The sequence below is a fragment of the Petaurus breviceps genome, unplaced genomic scaffold (assembly GCF_028583685.1).
Source record: "Petaurus breviceps papuanus isolate PSGF00001 unplaced genomic scaffold, PetGlider_PUasm1.0 174, whole genome shotgun sequence".
Classification (NCBI taxonomy): domain Eukaryota; kingdom Metazoa; phylum Chordata; class Mammalia; order Diprotodontia; family Petauridae; genus Petaurus; species Petaurus breviceps.
Genome location: NW_027185761.1, coordinates 10,403,937 through 10,423,693, shown reverse-complemented (window position 1 = coordinate 10,423,693; position 19,757 = coordinate 10,403,937). Strand labels below are relative to the sequence as shown.

At 40.2% G+C, this 19,757-nt stretch overlaps 1 protein-coding gene across 1 annotated transcript in view; it reads left to right on the top strand.

Moving 5' to 3' along the window:
• Positions 1-19,757, top strand: part of VOPP1 (VOPP1 WW domain binding protein) — a 194,584-nt gene that overhangs the window by 108,019 nt on the left and 66,808 nt on the right. The window lies entirely within an intron of this gene.

Sequence of the window (19,757 nt, the reverse complement as noted above, 5' to 3'; positions counted from 1 at the left end):
ATTGACCTTATAATCCAAGAAACATTTATTAAGTGCCTACTATGTGTAAGGCTTAGTGATAGTGTTGGGGATTTGAAGACAAAAAAAAATCCTGACCAAGAAGAGTTTGTTTTCTGTTAGGAGGATCTAACATTTGAACATATAAGCACAGCAGAAGATGAGCGCAATGGAAATGCATCATAGAAGCTAGGAGAAAGCATGGGAAGCTCTGGATGAATTAAGTCCAGGATTTTCAATCATACCTCTCCCTTCGATCCTCTAATCTCCTTGGGAGAGAGATAGGCTGTTAAACCCAAGTCACCTATGTGTCAGGGTGAGAACACATCACTCCTTGGGAAATACACCAATGGACTAGCTTCCTCACCCTAGGTCCTTGTTGTATTGATCTGACAAGGAAAACTCCCAGCTCCCGGCATTGTCTTAATAGGTGGGAGTCCCTAATGGCCTCCCCCACTCCCAGCCTCCCTCCCATGACTTACGCATGCAGAATCCTGGCAGGTTGCCTCCACAGCTGTAGGGAAACAAAACCATACATTTAAGAAAGAGGGAAAACACAAAAGAATCAGCCAAGGAACCTTGACTGTAGTAATTACAGAGTTGCCAGAACAAAGAAACAGTTGTGAAATAATATGAAGATAAAATATTTTGCTTCTTTGTAGTATGCTGAGATTTCGTATGCACAGTAGGATTTAAGCCTGGCTCTCTGGATTTTACACAATGTCATAGGATCAGAGAGTTGGAAGGCAGCCCAGAGGTCATCTAGTTGAGCTCCCTTATTTTCAGAGGAGGAAATGGAGAACCAGGGAAGTTAAAGATCTTACCCAAGGTCACACAGGTAGTATGTATAAGAGGCAGGTTTAAAATTTCTGACTCTACACCTCCCAAGTGTCAGTGCTCATTCTATTGTACCAAGTTACCTCCTTTTCCTCTAGGTCTATGTTGCCAGTGTCAAAGACTTTGTACCTAGTTGGGTCATAGGCTTTAGTCCTGCAAGATATTTTAGTCAAACCCTCTCATTTGTACGGATACGGAACTCATCTGTAAATATTTACTTTTTTCCTCTCATTTTGTGGTCTATCTCCCCATAGTCATTTGTAGAGAGATACATGGAAGGAGAGATTATTCTTGGATTTATACCTTCAAAGCAGTAACTGTCCATTGAGGACCAAGAAATCTCAGTTCTAGTAGAATCCAAGCTCCTTAAACATTTTGGATCATTGGAATAAAGCTCCTGCCTGATGTTTTAGGGAATCAAAACCAAAAGTGATGGTGTTGGTGGCATCCTTACTTATGCTAAAAAATTCCATGCTTCCTTGAAATCACTAAAATGTTATTGCTGATGTTAGTTACTATGATTTTACTACTATCATTAATACTACTTTCTTCTCTTCTTCCTCTTCCTCTTCTTCCTCTCTTTCTTCTCCTCCTTCCTCTTCTTCTATTCCTCCCCCTCCTTCATCCTTATCATCATTGTTATTGTTACTATTATTAATTTACAATTCATATTGTGCAGCTAAGTGATACAATGCATAGAGTTGAACTAGGGAAGCAGAAAGACCTGAGTTCAAACCCTGTCTCATGCATTTACTATCTTTGTGACTCTAGGTAAGTCACTTTTAGGAGCTATGTGACAGCTGAATTGGAGATAAGAGAGTCTGGAGGTAAGAAGACAAATGAGGTTTTATGATAATATAGGCAAGAATGATATAAGCTTTAACTGACATGGTAGTGGTGTGAAATAGAGAACAAATTTGAGAGATGTGGTATTAGAATCAATAGACCTTGCCAATTGACTAGATGTGGAAAGGTGAGAAAGAGGGAACAGTCAAAAGTGATCCCAAGGTTTCAAGGCTGGGTACCTAAAAGGATGATTTTGCCATAAAAACAGGGAAATCAGGAGAAGAGGCATGAGGGAGTAGTAGTAGTAGTAATAGCTGCATTTATATAGTGTCTTAAAGCTTGCAAAATGCTTCACAAATATTACTTCATTTTATGCTTACAACAACCCTGTTAGGTAGGGAAGATGGTAGACCTAAGTTCTGTGTATATAGAATATGAAATGTCAGGGCGGCTAGGTGGCACAGTGAATAGAGCACTGGCCCTGGAGTCAGGAGGACCTGAGTTCAAATCCAGCCTGAGACAATTATTACTTAACTAGCCATGTGATCTTGGGCAAGTAACTTAACCCCAATTGCCCTCCAAAAAGAAAAAAAAAAAGAATATGTGATATCTTTGAGACAACTAGGTGGACCCACCTAGCAGGCAGTTATTTGGAGATGCTGGACCAGAATTCAAGGGGAAAATTAGGGCTGGATATAGACATTTGGGAGTTGTCTCCACATAAATGATCATTGAACTATGGGAGCAGATGAGCTCGCCAAGGAAGTGAGAGAAGAGAATGGAGCCTAGGACAGAGCCTACTAGGCTCTGTACTAGGAAGACACCCACAATTAGGGAGTGGGAGGAGGAGAATTCTAAAACAGCAAAGGACACTGAGAAACAGTCAGTCAGATAGGAGAGAAACCAGAAGAGAACAATATCATGGAAATCTAAGGAGAAAATATTGTAGAAGGAAGATTGGTCAAAGAAATTTGACTTAAGAAATTCACTCAGTCAATAGCATTTAAGTGTTTACTATGTGTCAGACACTGGGCTGAGCATTGGAGAAACAAAGACAGACAAAACTATAGTCTTTGTTCTCAAGGAGCTCACAGTCTAATGCACTCACAAGCAAACACCTATGGACAAATAAGATCTATTCAGGATAAATTAGAGTTTAGTCAGAAGAAAGGCACTAGGATTAAGGAGGTCTGGGAAAAATTTCTTCCAAAAGGTGAGACTTTGGCTGAGACTTGAGGAAAGTAGTCAGGAAATCAGGAGACAGAGATGCTGTTTAAAAAACAAAAACAAGCAGAGCTTTAAAATCTAACTGGAAACTGAAGGGATACCCATCAATTGGGAATTGACTGAATGAGTTGGGGTATATGATTATGATGGAATGCTACTATGCTATGGGAAATGCTGAACTCAATTATCTTAGAAATACATGGAAAAACTTGCATGAAATATTGAGTGAAACGATCAAAACCAAGAGATCATTGTATACAATAACAGCAATATTGTTTTGACTAACTTTGAGCTAACAAGTCATTTAAACTATTATAAACACTCAAATTAATTATAAAGGGCATATGAAGAAAGATGCTATCTGTATCCACAGAAAGAACTGACAAATGGAAGTATGTATAGAATAATTTACATGTATGTGTCTATTTAAGTTTAATTCATTTCTAGGGCAGGGGGAGGGAAGAAAACAAGAAATTTACATGATAACTATTATTTATTATGTATTTAAATTTACTTATGTATTTAAAAGGGATAGCAAATTATACATAATAGGTTTGCAGATTCTTGTGTAATCATCTTTTTTATTTTGTTATGGAAATGCTTGTTTTATTAAATAAATTTTAAAAATTAATTTAAAAAAACAATTAACCTAATGGGATACACCCCCATTCAGGCAGAACCAATCTGAGGAAGAGGCAAAAATAGCTTTTTTTGAACCTGGGACAAGTTCATTGAATGGCACCCTGAAATTAGATCCCTGCATCAGGGTAGAATTGGGAGCTAATCTTTCTGGGTTGGCATCTGCCTCTCGTGCCCCTACTATGCCCCTATTGGTCTGCATCCAAAGTGTTTTACCTGGCCTTCCCACCCTAGGACTGTTTCTACTTAGCATTAGACTTATAGAAGATAGTGACTCTCTTCCCAGTGACTGTTGAAACTTCCTTTTCAATAGAATTACAAATTCTAGGACTTAGCTTCTCATAGTAGAATTCATAACACTTAGAAAGCAAAAATTTTCTAAGGGTTTTCTTCGGCTTCGTTCAAGTGCCCACCTTTAATTTGCATTTCTTTTGGGCAAAGTAATGAATTATCTTTTGGCAGGATGCTATATTAATTACACACATTTCTTTAGCCCTTACTGCTTACAAGGCATTTCCCTGAAAACAGATCTATGAGCTGAGTAATGAAGAATATTATTTCATTTTTGCTAATTGGTAAACTGAGGTTCTGTGAGCTTAAATAATTACCCCATGGTTACACAGCTAGCAAGTACAAGAGCCTGGACCCAACCCAGGGTGCTTGGCTTCTAAACTCAGTACTCTTTCCAGTTACGCTTTGTTTTCTTTCTATTAAAGAGGCTGGTACTTAAATGAAATTCTTTGCCTTTTTTGTAGATATTATTTTATGTGAGGAAAATATGTTCTTGTCACACCTCTGTTTGGTAATTGTAACTTACTGTGTCAAAGCATTGGGGGAATAGCAATGAAGGCTTCAAACTTGTTTTGTAAGGTTTGGGTTTTTGTTTTTGACAGAGACTCTCTTAGTTTTGAAGCTCTGAATTGCTTTTGATTGCCCAGAGGTCTCATATGATATTCTTTTGACTTCCTTTGTCTGCATGCATATCCCTGAGTCTCCTTCCAACATAACAGTGAAATTAAGTTAAACAGATGCCTGTCTTTTGATGCTAATGGTGCTTTTCACTTCAACTGCCCAGGGAACCTGACTTTCCCCTCACTTGTTCTGAGTTGTTGATGGTTTTTTCCCTTGTTTTATACCTAGGTGATCTAGGACAGTGTTTCCCAAACTATGTTTTTGTCACACACCCTTGTGTTTCACACAGTGAGAATAATAGCTCTTAGGAGCAAGAACTCTATGAGAAAATGTTGACACCAGAGTTAGATTTTCCTTTAAAAATATGAAATGAGAAATTATGTAGCAAAATATTTGTTACAAATGGCAATTTGGAGGTAATGAAAATAGACTTAATTGCAAGTATTGTGTTGTAAGTTTCCCCATTCCACACCTCATCTCAGGGGTATAGTGTAACCCCAAGTTCTCTGGTTCAACACATATTAAAGTTCCAAGGCCCCAAATGTTTCCTGACCAGTTAAAGAGTGAAACATTAAAGCTTCCTTGCATATATTTTATATTTATTTTTCTGTTCACATTCATAATTACATTCCCATCTATACCCTCAATAGAATGTAAGCATCATGAAGGCAGACCCTCTTTCCTTGTTCTTTTGAAACCCTGGACCTAGCACAGTTATTTCTAGGCCCTTGATAAATATTAGTTGATCTGAATTGAATATGAAAAGAACATTGAACTGGAAATGAAAAAAAATCTAGGTTCAGGTTATGGCTCTTCTCCTAAAGAGCCATGCGATCTTGGGCCTATTTGCTTACCCTTCTTTCAGGGTCTTAGTTTCCTCCTCTGTATGATGAATGAGTTTGACCAGATTGTCTTTCAGGTCACCTCGACCTCTAGGATACTAAAGTAATTTGTGTAAAATATACCACTGTAATTTTTTTTCTAAAGGAGCTATTTTTTGAGAGCCTATCACGAAGGCAAGATAGATAGAAAACCAAACAAGAAAAGAAGAAAGAAACCTTCCCTTTCTCTCCCCCTCCTCTGCTCTAAGAGTCTCCTTTCAAAAGTTTTTAATTAAAATGTGCCATTTTGTGGCTTGGTTCAAGGCACCCTGGATAGCTTTCCTTAGCAACAGTCTGGGTTAAAAATAGGTACCCGCTCATGTGGGCTCTCAGCTCTTCAGGGGAAGAAAAAAAGTTCAATTCCTTCATTTTCATTCTCTCCGGTTGGTTCTCCTTCCATCCCAAAGGCTCTTCTACCATTTCCAACACATCCCTTTTGTCTCCAGGGCTAGGAGCACCCCAAGCAGCAGCAGCAGAGGAGATAATGGGAGAAACCTAGGTCACACTTCCCAAAATCAAACTCATTTGCTATGAAAAACATCCTGGCCTTGTGACAGGCACAGGGCTGCATAAATCAGGAGACAATGTTTTCCTCTTCATTTGCCTGAGCAGGAGAAAAGCGCTTCTGACTAGTGACATTTGACAGAGAACATTGTACATGAATTTTAATATCTGAGAGTTCACTTCCTGCCAAGGTAGCTGGAAGATACAATGAGGATTATTTCTATCTTTTTGAAAACTACTGACAGTTGGCCTTTTTTTACCAGATCCTGTCCAGATAGGACCAGACCCAGCAGGCTCCACTTAAGGCATAAGAAAGGTCCAGAACCTTCCTTTGGAATTTTCCCTACTTTTCAGTTCCACCCTTGCTGTCTCCTTAATTATTTTTTGGATCTTTGTTTTGAAGACAGTTGCTGACTATTACTATATTAGAACTCACATTAATAATAATGTCTGACATTTACATAGTGCTTTGTGGTTGCTAAAGTACGACACATTATTTTATTTGATCATCATAACAACCCTGTGAGGTAGGTAGAGCAAATATTCTTGCTCTCTCTCTATATCGCCCATGGGTACTACTCAGCTCCTCAGGGGACAGACAAAGCTTTCCCAAGTCCAAAGCATACTTTGGATCTGTTGTCATTCAAAACTATCACTCATAAGCCGCCACCATTGTTTCTATAATTATTAGTCAGCCAGAGGACATGGTTAATTCAAAATGAAAGCACTTAATAAAGTAAGAGAAAAATAGAAAAATAAACAAACAAACCCCCCAACAAAATCTAATACATAAAAATAGTAACCATAAAAAAGGAAATAAAACCTGGCCATCCTTCCCACAAAATAAACATACTGTCACTGGGAAGAGTAAACACATGTAAGGAATAAGAGTGGAAGGACACACACTGGGAGAGTGCACATAGGAGAAATTTAGCTTGGGCACATGCGGGAGGGATAAATACACTGAACATATGTGGGTATCACAAATGAATGAAGAGGAATATGGACTTGCAGGTCTCACGTTGGAGGGGCTTACATGTAGGGAGCTCATGAGGCCGGGGCATGTGTGTGGAAAGACAAGCCTCACTTCCAGCACTGCAGGGCTGCTCATATGTCCTGGGGACATCATTGCACTGCCCCCATCAGACCTGCTCTGTGCTGCTCTCGTGTAGCCCGCTCAATATTCAATGTTGCTGCCCTAGTCCCTTTTTGTTTCTGCCAAGTGTGGCTCCCCAGGGCACAGCGTTAGAGAACTCTTCTCGAGATTGAGTTTCTGACTTTAGCTGGAACCTCATCTGGGTTCCTGCTTCTTTCTCATGGAAGGATAAGAGGGTTCTACCTTACTCGTTCAGCTTGAAGCCCGGAAGCTTTTTGTTAGTCAGTCAGTTATAATAATTAGCAGCTGTTTACGTGCCTGGTAGGTCCTGGGTACTCTGCTCAGCTCTGAGGATACAAAGTAAAGCAGAGACAGCCCAAGCTCAGTCTAATGAGAGAGACGAGATCCGAACAACGAATCCAAACTAATCCAAATGAGATCCAAACAAGAAAGAAGATAAACAGGAGAACATCTCAGAGGGAAGGCACCAGTGTGAAGGATGATCTTTTTGCTATGGCTACTTTAGGAAGGAAAAAAACCTAGCATACTTGAAACTAGCATACTTGAAAATAAAGGTAATGAGTGGGGAGAAGCTTCGGTGGATTTCTCCCATAAGAAGATTTATCTATTTCTCTGAGTCTTACCTGAAATGGGTGTTTCCATTTCAGAAGGACATTCCTGACCTTAAGCCATGGTCTTTGGGACACAGATTCAGACCTACCCCGGATAACTATTGGTTTTATGCTTTTCACTCCCTTTTTCTGATCACTACTTAGTCAATCATAAAACTTGTTTAGCACCTACTATATGCCAGACACAGAAAAACACTGGGGATACAAAAAAAAAAGGCAAAGGACAGTCCCTACCCTCACATTGCTTTTTATCTAGTGAGATTGCTTCTCTGCCACAGGTCTTTCTCTGACTTAAAATTTAAAGTCTATATAACTTCCCAATTAATTTCTGCAGGCTAACCCGCTCTCAGTTAATATCCATTTAGAGTCAGTTTTATCCCTTTTAAAATTTTTTAAAAATTAATTTTATTTTTAATTTATGGAATAAAACAAGTATTTCCATAACATAGTACAATAAAAGAGATGATTGCACATGAAATTAAATCTACTATGCATAACTTGCTATTCCTTTCAAACATACAACAAAATTATCATGTAAATTTCTCTTTTTTCCCCCCTCTCCCTCACCCTCCAACCCAGAGATGGCCACCATCAGATACATACACACACATACTTATGTAAAATCATTCTATACAAACTTTTATTTGTCATGTGTGTGTGTGTGTGTGTAAATGATACAAAGTGACTTCTAGATCACCAACAACTGTAAGAGTTGAGTTGAGCCTGAACAATGTTAGTGGTTCCAAGAGGAAGCCTGTGCCAAGGTGTGTAGGTAGGAAATAAAATGTTCTATATAGGTGACTACAAGTAAGTAGTTCACTTTGGTTGCAAAGTTGAGCTGTGAGGGGGAGTAATTTTTGTATGTAATTGTTCACATGTTATCTCTCCCATTAAACTGTGAGCTCCTTGAGAACAGGAACTATTTGTTTTGCCTTTGTTTGTACCCTTAACCCTTAGCACAGTGCCTGACACATATTAGGCACTTAATGTATGCTTGTTGACTTGACTTAACCAGTGTGAAGAGATAGGTTGGAGTCAGATTGTGAAGACTTAAATTCCAGATTGTGACAATTTCGCACTTTATCTTAGAGGCAATAGGGAGCCATTGAAGTTTCATTAGTAGGGAGTGACAGGGGTGAGATGTGTGTTTTAGGAATATCCATTTGACAGCTATGTGAAAGAAATAGAGAAGATGGGGATGGGCAGTAGATTCAAGGAGATCAATTTGGAGGCTATTACAATAACCCAGATAGGAAGTGAATAGACCTCGCTTATTGTTTGTTGGACATATTGGGCATGTACTGGGTATGTAGGATACTTGGGTTCTGCTGCACTATAAACGCAGGCTTAGCTACCATATCGGTGACATTAACATCTCCTTTAGCTTGTTGCTAGGATATCTCCAAATCCTCCTGAGCTAACTAAGCTTGCTAAGGTGAGCTCCCTTCCCAGCAGTTCCTGTTCTGACCTTGGAATCCTGCTTGATGTTAACAGTAATTCCTTTGGGAACTCCATGGCCAGGGATGTCAGAATATGTACTGTTGGAGCAGGTGGTCTCTTTTGCCTCTGCTCACACTGCCTTAAATCATAGAAAGAGTTGAACAGAGAGGTGGTATGGTAGGGCTTTAGAAAAGGTCAGGGGTCAAGGGGCTGTAGATGTCAGAGAAGGCTTTATTGAAAGAGTGTAAAAAGGACTTTACACTGGACTTTGAAAAGTAATAAAATGTGTCTAGGCTGAGAGGAGTGAGGGAAGAAGGATCACCAGCACCAGCTGGCATAACCCACACTGCTCCTGCTCCAAGCTAGTTGGACAGAAGAAAACAAGATCTTAGCTCACTGGGGAAACCGACTGTCAAAACAAGACTGCACGAGCTCAGGGAAAGCCCAGCCCCTCATACAAGATGGAAAACAGAACAGATTTGCATATAATCTGGGTGGCTTAGGTGCTCATGGAAAAAGAGGAAAGAGTCCCCCATCACACAGCCAGCAGGAGGAAAGCTCTGATGCTGGTGATCTGACCTAGCCACTTGTCAAGGTGTGGCTCAAGTGCCACCTTCAACAAGAATCTCTCTTGAGTGTGTGCTCCATCCCTATCTGGTACTGAACCATTTTGTCTATGTTCTCTTTAAATTGGACACATATGCTGAAATATATACTTGCTGTCTTCCCATTAGAATGTAAGCCCCTTAAATATAGCAATCGTTTTATTCTTTGTATTGATATTACTAATACAGAGCCTGGCACATAGTAGACTCTTGCTAAATGCTCTTTGATAGATTATAGATAGCTTCTTATAGGAGAAATGAATACTGAGAAACATGATCTGATAATCAGGGGGAGCCCTTGTAAGACTGTGCAAACCAGAAACCTTTGTGAACTTAATGTTGGATTTCTCCTCTTCCTCTCCACTCATGTGAATCTGTGTCACTGAGTGTTATATTGGCATTTCATGGGGCAGCAGGAATCCTAACACAGAGATGGCATTACAGATAGATGTAGTCATGTAAGCAAAAGGATGGCTGTAGAATGGGCACAACTCTTTAGCAGAAAATGGTTATTGTAGAGTAGAGAAAAGAGACGTGTAGCCTAGGACCATATCCTGAAGGACCTGGAATGCCAGGGTGAGGGGCTGGGACTGGGATCAGGGTGCCCCCAAAGGCTTCTGGGTCAGGGAATGACATGAAGAGAAGAGTGCTTTAGGAAGATTAACTTTGAACAAGGGCTCAGGCTGGATTGGAGAGGTTCTGTGGCTGATATGGTACAAGGAGGGAGAAATGAAAAAGAAAAACAAAACACATCATTGTTTGAGTCCTGGGAGACTGGGAGAAGAACATTCTCATTAATAAGAATAAGGACCTTGGGAGGGGGAACTAGGTTAGGCTAAGAGATAAATTCATTGGGGTGGGGGGCAAAGATATGTGTGTCTATGCTAGATGAAATGCATTGAAGTTAGGGGTGATTCCAGTGACTCAGAAAATGGTTGGAGAAAAGTGAGAGAGATTTTGTGATTTAACCCTAGGAAATGAATGAGAAGTATAGATTTAAAGCTGGAAGCAATACCCTGAAATTATCTAGTCCAACCTCTTCATTTTAGAGACGAGGTAAACTGATACCCAGAGAGATTAAAGAATAAACCACATTCACACAGGTAATAATAATATATTAAACAATAGTATTTCTATAGCACTTTTAACAAATTTGGGAGACAAATGCTATTGTCATTCCCATTTTTTGGATGGAGCAAACAGAAGCTAAGTTTCTTTTGGAGTTACACACTTTTAGTGTATGAGACCGGATTTGAACTCAGATTTTTCTGACTCCAGCTCTTTGTCCACTGGACCACCTAGCTGCCTCATTTATTAATTGGCAGGATTCAAATCCAGGTCTTCTGACTGCAAATTAAGTGTTCCTTCCACTGAACTGTGCTCCCTCAAAGGAGTTAGAAGATCTGACTTTTGCCCTCAGATCAGCTGCTAACTAGATAGATATAGATATAGACATAGATATATGTCACTTGAGTACCCTTAACCTTTCTATAGGCAGCTAGGTAGTGCAGCGGATAGAGGGCTAAGCCTGGAATCAGGAAGAAATGAGTTAAAATCTGGTCTTAAATACGTCCTAGCTGTGTGACCCTGGGCAAGTCACTTCACCCTGTTTCCTCACTTTCCTCATCTGTTAAAGGAGCTTCAGAGAAGGAAATGGCAAACTACTCCAATATCTTTACCAAGAAAACTCCAGATGGGGTCATGAAGATCCAGACATAACTGAAACAACAATCTTTCATGGTCTCATCTGTAAAATGCCAGAGTTGGACTAGGTGACCTCTAAGGTGACTTTAGACCTCCGCTGCTAAGGTTCTAGCTCACTACATGGCGAATCTTGTGCTCTGCTGTTCAGGTAATTTGCAGTACAGGTGAATAAAAGATAAATAGCCACCAGGACTGTACACATGCAGACAAGCATACAAGTAGGAAATGAATTTCAGCTCATTGATGGCACAGTTCTCCCTGCCAAGTATGAATCAACCTCCTAATATTTTCTTCTGAAGTGAGGCATATGCTTTCTTTTGTGGGGCCTGATATTGATTAGACAGTGGAAAAAGCAGGTGTTAATGGCCAGTCAATCAATGAGATGAATCTAGCCCGGGAACACTCAGGCAGTAGACCATTCACAAGTCCCATTAGGAGCTGGCCCTGTGGTTGATAGTATTTGACCTTCTCAGTTACAAACCAAATGCCGAGAGGTATTTCTTCAGACTATGACTCTTTTCATATTGGTCTGTCTAAGCCAGGGGGTTTTCTCTGTCATGGACCCCTTTGGCTGTCTGGTGAAATCAATGAGCGTCTTCTCAGAAGGAAATACTAAATTTCAGTTGGAGATTAATGAAAATAAAGATGTGATTTTTTTCCATCCAAATTCAAGGACTTCTTGAACTCTATTCATGGATATTGACCCCAGGTTAAGAACCCCTCATCTAGGCTATAGAGATCTGATCTGTATTGTTGGGTAATTCTATTAATCATCTATTAATGTATCTAATTCCCTTCCCTTTGCCCTTACACCACTTTGGAGTTGGAGTAGAGACAGGGGAGAGGGGATTCACATCTGTATAAACATTATTTTGGCAGGACCACCACAAGGGCCCCAGATGAAGACTGTGAGAATTTTAAGGGAGACTCAGTTGCCTTTTAGAATAAAACCCCCAAGGGAAGAAGCAAATCTGAGCCCTAATGTGCTTTTCTATTCAAATGTAAAAAAAAAAAAAGATTCAGTTCAAGCATCCTTTGCTATATAAACACTTTCCCAACTTACTGTACATATGCACCCCCCTCCCCCAGAATGCATATACAATAAATACGAGATAGTTTGAGGAGGGGAAGGTGCTAACAGCTGGGAATTCAAGATTGTTCATTGTAACAAGGGTTGCTCGAACTGAATCTTTTTTTTTTTACATTCTACTTTATTTTTATTTTGTTAAAAATTTTCCAGTTACATGTACATTTTTTAAAATTTTGAGTTCCAAATTTTCAATCTCCCTCCCCCCCTTCTCCCCCTCTTGAGAAGGCAAGCAATAGGGTAGCAATTATACATGTGAAGTCATACAAAACATATTTCCATATTAGCCATGTTGCAAAAGAAACACACACACACACACACACACACACACACACACACACACAGAAAATTAAGGAAGGTGAAAAAAAGCATGCTTCAATCTACACCCAGAATTCATCAGTTCTCTCTGGAGCTAGATTGCATTTTCCATAATGGGTCCTTTGGAGTTGCCTTGAATCATTGTCTGGATTAGAGTAGCTAAATCTTTCACAGTTGATCATTGTTACAATATTGCAGTTACTGTCTACAATGTCGAACTCAATCTTGAAGGAAGTGAGGGGTTCTCTGAGGTGGAGGTGAGGAGGGAATGCATTCAATGGCTGGCACATAGTAGGCATTTAAATAAATGTTTATTGACTGGATAGTCAGCCAGAGATAGGGGATGTCATGGCATGTGTGGTCCCTGGCAAACTCTCATGTCCATTAGCAGGGAAGATAGTAGGGTAAATAGAGAATGAGGCATTTTGGTCAAATCCTGGAGATAGGCAGTAAACACAAGGAAAGGTCAGGCCATTAAGGATTCTCAACAACTATGGTCATTCATTAAATACATATTCATTGAGCGCTTATATGTTCCAGGAGTTTTGCCAAGTACTCTTTAGGACACGGAGAACCATGGGATGTGGTCCTTGCTGTCAGTAGCTTACAGCTAAGTGTTTATCCAGCAATGGTTATGTACCCAGCACTGTGAGAGATTACTGTTGTTGGATCCACTTCCAAATGCCACCCCTACTCCTTTGTGACTGTTGCTGTTCTGTGGGGCCATTTACAGTTCCTGTTCCAAAGACTTCCCTTGCTCTGTGCTGCTAAAGGTTTAAATTACCCTGGGCTGTTATGTGTCTCTGTCTCTCTGTGTGTGTTCATTACTACACTCCAAGTAATTAATGTTTTAAGTAAATTTGGTGCTATTGTCAAAGGCACCAGGTTGAGATCCCAGGAGACCGAAATCCCTCTCTTCTCCACTCTCTTCTGCAATCATCATAGAACTGGGTGTAGCTTGGGGAATAGCAAATCAAACTCCTTCCATGGCCTTTTTCTTAATGTGCTTGACCTGGAGGGACTAATTGTGGTGATTGGCTTCCATTCAAAGATAGCTGAGACCTGATACAGATTCTCAACCCCTTTGCACTGTTATTTAGAGGACTGAATGTTTGCCTTTGCAAACTTTGTGAACCAAGAAATACTTACGAATGTGAGCTGTTATACTTTGATAGGTCTGTGATCTTAGTAAGGTGGAAATTCCTTTTCAGGGTACAGATTGGGGCTCCCCCACACTTCACCCTGTGTGAAGTTTGTCTGTAGATGATACACTCAACATGTCCCAGATCTCTGAACATTCTGTGCTACTGGAGAAACTCTTGCCTATTTCTGATTATATAGTTTCTGGTTTCCCGTTGTGCTACTTCCTGTGCATGAGGCCTCATTGGTAATTTCTTGCCACCTATTCATCTTTCCATTGCCCTTGGGGTCCCTGCCATTTTGCTTTGTGAACTCAACACATTGGAGACACCCTGCCTTCTCTCCCTCTTATTTGTTGGCTCCTCCTAGGACCTCAGGCCAGCCAGGTCTTTACTCCTCTCCACACTCACTTCTTTACAATGACCTGACTGTCTCCAACTTCATCTACTTAACAGCCCCCTTTTCAACTAGCTGCTATCTATTGTCTTCCCTTATCAGAACGAAAGGCCCTTGAGGGAGGAGTTGGCTTTCTTTCCCTTATATTTACATCCCAGGGCCTAGGCCATAGTAAGAGCTTGATGAGTGCTTCTTAACTTGGCTTCACTATCATCATAAAATAGCACCTACCACAGTGCTGTGCACGTGGTGGGCATTTAATAAATATTTGTTGAATTAAATATTGTTGTTTAAAAAAAAGATGGGGGTGTAGAGCTGAGAACAGCTTGGGATCATTGAAAATACTTGGTATTTTTCCAAATGCTATACAGCCCACTGTGTTCCTTCTATTTGCCTATGGACTATTTGTAGTACTTGGTCATGTGATCTTTTCTATCTAGCAATTAGGGAGTGGGCCTAGTCAGGAGGTAGGTCCATAGATAGCCAAGGATTCAGACCTTTGTTCCTGGATTGGGATTGGAAGAGGGCAGGGAACCGAGCTGATTGGCCTCCCTGCCTACTTCAGTCTCCACATACATTGGCTTTGCATTCAATTTCATTTTCAAAGCATTTTTATATCTATGTTCTCCTTTCTTCCTTATAACCACCCCATGAGGTAGCTAGTAGGGTTAGGTAGTACTATCCCCATTTGACAGATAAAGAAACTGACACACAGAGATCAAGCGACTTGCCCAGAACCAGGACTTGAACCCAAGTATCCTGATGTTTAATTTATGGTCATTTAACTTTATCTTTATATTTTTTTTGTCTATCTCCCAATATCCCCTCAGTTTTGATTCCTTATAGCCCTCTACAAACATTACATTTAATCCAGTGAGAGACTTGGTGTTTTTTTTTTTTTTCATCTGCCATGTCTGCCTTCTTTTTTTGTCTTTTTGAGCAACTGTTTTTGCTTCATAACTCATTTGCTGATGACAATTTCACCTACCATCAGACACTCTACTAATATGCATGCACCACTCACACACACACACATACACACACACACACACACACACATACACACACACAAAGATATACCCAGCTGGGGTTGAGAGTAAGGAGCCCTGGGCTCTGGTCCTGAATCTGACACTAATTAGTTGTGTGACCTTGTGTGTATAACTTAATTTCTCTGTACCTTATATTTTAAATCTGTTAAAATGAGACAAAAATGCTTTCAAGATTATTGAAAAAATAAAATGAGAGTAAATATGAAAACACTTCAAAGATGAAAAAGCTAAGTGGTACAGTGGAGAGAGCACTGAGGCTAGAGTCAAGGAGACCTGAGTTCAAATCTAAACTCAGATACTTACTAGCTGTGTGATCCTAGTAAAGTCACTTAACCTCTGTTTCCTCATCTGTAAAATGAGGATAATAATAGCACCTACTTTCCAGGGTAGTTGTGAGGATTAAATGAGATAATAATTTTAAAATGTTTATACAGTAAAGCACATAGTAGACACTCTATAAATGTCATTGTTATTATTGTTGTTGTTAGTAAAGCTCTAATATGATGTAATTTGGTAAAAAAAAAATTTATTGCATCATGAGCTCTTCAAGGAAGAGGACTATAGATTCTGTTTCTTTGGTACCACTCTATCCCATTCCACTGAGTCTACAATAATGCTGGGCACATTCAATCTATAAAAAAAACCTAATGAAGTCTTTCAAAGGTAGTATTCATACTGACACATAGTAAGTGCATAATAAATGCTTTATTGGCTGGTTGATTGATAAAAGGGCTATTATCAACATTGGTTTTAAAAATTCAGTTGAAACAGGAACAGCATTGCATTTGAATCAATCAGATATTCAAAAGCTTTCAGTTGCTTCCTGTTGTCTGGAAGGATCAATCAATCAGTCAGGAAGCATTTATTAAACACTAACTGTGTTCCAGAAATGGCACCAGGCTCTGGGAATATAAAGACAAAAATGAAAACTTTCCTGTCCTTAAGGAGGGTATGTTCTATAAGAAAAATACTTTTACCTGGACATTCTTGGCCCTCCGCAATCCAATTGCAATCTGTATTTCTAGCCTTATTGTGTACTACTAGAGATCAAATGAAATAATGTTTATGAAGTGCTTAGCATATAGTAGGTACTATGTAAATGCTTATTCTCTTCCTCCCATCCCCCTATTAGAGGCAGAAAAGTAGTATAATGGGTAGGGAGCTAAAATTGTCATCAAGAAAACCTGGATTTAAATCCTGCTTCAGATCCCTATTCATCTTGTCACTTTCCTGTTCTTAGCTTCAGTGTCATCTTCTATAGATGAAAGGGTTGGCTTCCATGACCTCCAAGGACCCTTTGAGTTCTGCATCTGTAGGTTTGTGATCCTGATGCCCTCAAAAATAACTTTATTTTTTGACCAAGCTGGCCTGCCTGCCTGTCCTGCGCTCTCTTCTTGCTGTCTTTCGCATCTTTACGCTTACTCAGGTTTGGCCCATGTTCCCTCCCACCCTATCATCCCTTGAGATTCCTCTCTTCTTTTAAGGCCTGGTTGCAGGTACTGGCTCCATGAAATCTGCTTCTGCCCCCTTAGCTAAAGGACCCCCCTTCCTCTTCAAAGGTTCTCACAGTATTTGGGATTTCTCATATATTTCATGATGTGTCAAACTTAACTTGGGGATTAGTGATATCTGCTGTAGGAGATGGCAACCTCCTTGTAGGCAGGAACTGAGTTTTTTTAATCTTCTTAACCCTAGCATCTAGTCCAGTACTTTGTATGTTGTTGTTAAGTTACCTTTTAGTCGTGTCTGACTCTCCACGACCCCATTTGGAGTTTTCTTGGCAGAGATCTGGGGGTGGTTTGCCATTCCCTTCTCCAGCTCATTTTACAGAGGAGGAACTGAAGCAAAGAGGGTTAAATAACTTGCCCAGGGTTGCACAGCTAGGAAGTGTCTGAGATCAGATTATAACTCACAAAAATGGGTCTTCCTGAATCCATACCTAGCCCTCTATTCACTGTGCCACCTAGCTGCCCCCCCCCCCCCAGTTTATGCTTAGTAAATGTCAAAGTTGTCAAAATGAATTGAACCAAATCACTGAATTCTGTAAAGAATGCCTTTTGCATCATCTTGTAAAGGCAGCTAGGTGGTACAAAACCCTGACTTTGGAATCAGGAAAATTTGACTTCAAATCCTGCCTCAGATATTCACTAACAGTGTGACCCTGGGCAAGTCATTTAAACTCTGCAGACCTCAGTTTCCTCATCTATAAAATGGGGATAATAAAAGAACACCTATCTCACAAGATTATTTTGAGGATCAAAAGAGAATATGGATATAAAATGCTTAGGGGGAAGCTAGGTGGCGCAGTGAATAGAGCACAGGTCCCGGAGTCAGGAGGACCTAAGTTGAAATCCAGCCTCAGTCACTTAATACTTACCAGCCATGTGACCTTGGGCAAGTCACTTAACCCCAATTGCCCTGCCTTCCCCCCTCCAAAAAGCAAAAAATAAATAAAATAAAGTGTTTAAACAGCCCAATAAAGCATGATGTATGTGCTAGCATAGATAATAAATGAATAATTATAATATATTCAAAAATTTAATAATACCACAGTAGTAATTTAATGATAATGTAGTAATAATAATAATTAGGGTCGCCAAAAGGATAGATATGTTTAGTTTTATGTCAAACTGAGAGAAATTGAGCTTGGACCTTTGGGTAGGTGTCAGAAGGGATGGTGCCAGAATACTCCTGGGTTCTGAAGTTGCTTATCCAAGTGTCCAGTCTTGTTCCTATCACCTCGAACCTTCCGGATCACCATCGGGACTGGAGTATCTTTCTCATTACCTGCATTAAAATATTGCTGTGGCAAAGACAACCTCTAGCTCTGACAAATGGAGCTTGATGTCTCCATGGTTCAAAGCCAAAGAACTCAGCATTCCGATCTCTGTGAGTGTTCATGTCCTCTCATGCACATCCTGCTTCCTGGTTCTCCTCTTTAAAGCCATCTGCTGTGGAATTAACATATCTGTCACCCAATTCCATTTTCCAACTCAGGTCACTGCTCAGTAACTCCTCAGGGCAGTGCTGCCTCTTTGGGGTATTTTGGCCTATCTTCTAAGTCAAAAATGGCAGGGCAGAGATGTTCTTTGGTAGCCAGGTGGACCAGAGGATAGACTGCTGGGCTTGGAGGTAGGAAGATCTGAGTTTGAATTCTACCTCAGACACTAGGATGTTTGACTCTGGGCAAGGCACTTAACCTCTCAGTCTTAGTAAATCCAGGTGAATAAAAGAGCACTTATCTCAATCAGTTAATCAATAAACATTTATCAAGTGCTTACTGTGTGTCAAGCACTGTGGTAGAGTTACAAAAAGAGTTTACAATGTTTCCTTGCCCCGAAAGGAGCTCACAGTTTAATGGGGGAGACCACATGCAAACAAATAGGTACCAAAAAAGCTATTTACAGGGTTATTAAGAAATAATTAAAAGAGAGAAAGCTCTGGAATTAAGAGGGATTGGAAAAGAGGGGATTTTAGTTGGGACTTAAAGGAAGCCAGGGAGGTCAGCAGAAGAGGGAGAGCATTCCAGGGATGGGGGATAGCCAGAGAAAATGCTCTGGAGCTGAGAGATGGGAGAGAGAGAGTATCTTGTTCATGGGACAGATAGAACCCCTGTCACTGGATCAAAGATTACATGGCAGGAAGTAGGTATAAGAAGATTGGAAAGGTAGGAGAGGGCTAGGTGAGGAAGGGCTTCGAATGCCAAACTCAGCATTTTGTATTTGCTCCTGGAGGCATTAGGGAATCACTGGAGTTTTCTGAGTAGGGGAGGGACATAGCAGGACCTGCCTTTAAGGAAAATCACTTTGAATGGAGGATGGATTGGAGTGGGGGGAGACTTGAGTCAGGCTGACCTGCTAGCAGGTTATTGCAATAGTGTAGGCATGAGATGATGAGGCTTGAACCAGGGTGGTCTCAGTGTCAAAGCAGAGAAGAGAGCCTGAGACAGAACCCAGGGAGACACCTGTGGATCTGGAAGAGGATCCAGCACAAAAGACAGAGAAGAAAATGGTCAGAGAAGTAGGGGGAAAACCAGGAGAGAGAGGTGTCCTGAAAACCTAGAAAAAAAAGAGTATTGAGGAGGAGTGAGTGACCCACAGTGTCCAAATCTGTAGAGAGGTCAAGAAGAGTGAAAATTGAGAAAAGGCTGTTGGGTTTGGTGACTAAGAGATCATTAGTAACTTTGTTGATGGAATAAGGTGTGAGGATCAAATGAGGTAACTTTGCTTTGCAAATCTTAAAGTGCTTTATAAATGTTAACTAATAATAATTATTATTATAAATATTATCAGCAGGATAAATTGATTATCCTGGGATGGTACTAGGCAGACTGGAAAGTTGGAATGTTTCCAGTTTTGATTCTCTCTCTGCTACCAGGCTTAAGGATTGCTGGGAGAGTGTGAACATGAATTCTATTCAAGGCTGCTTCAGCTGCTCCCCCCAAATTTGTATCTCTTGTGGTCTCTTTCCTGGGATAATTCTTTAATCTGGGCAGAATGCAATAAAA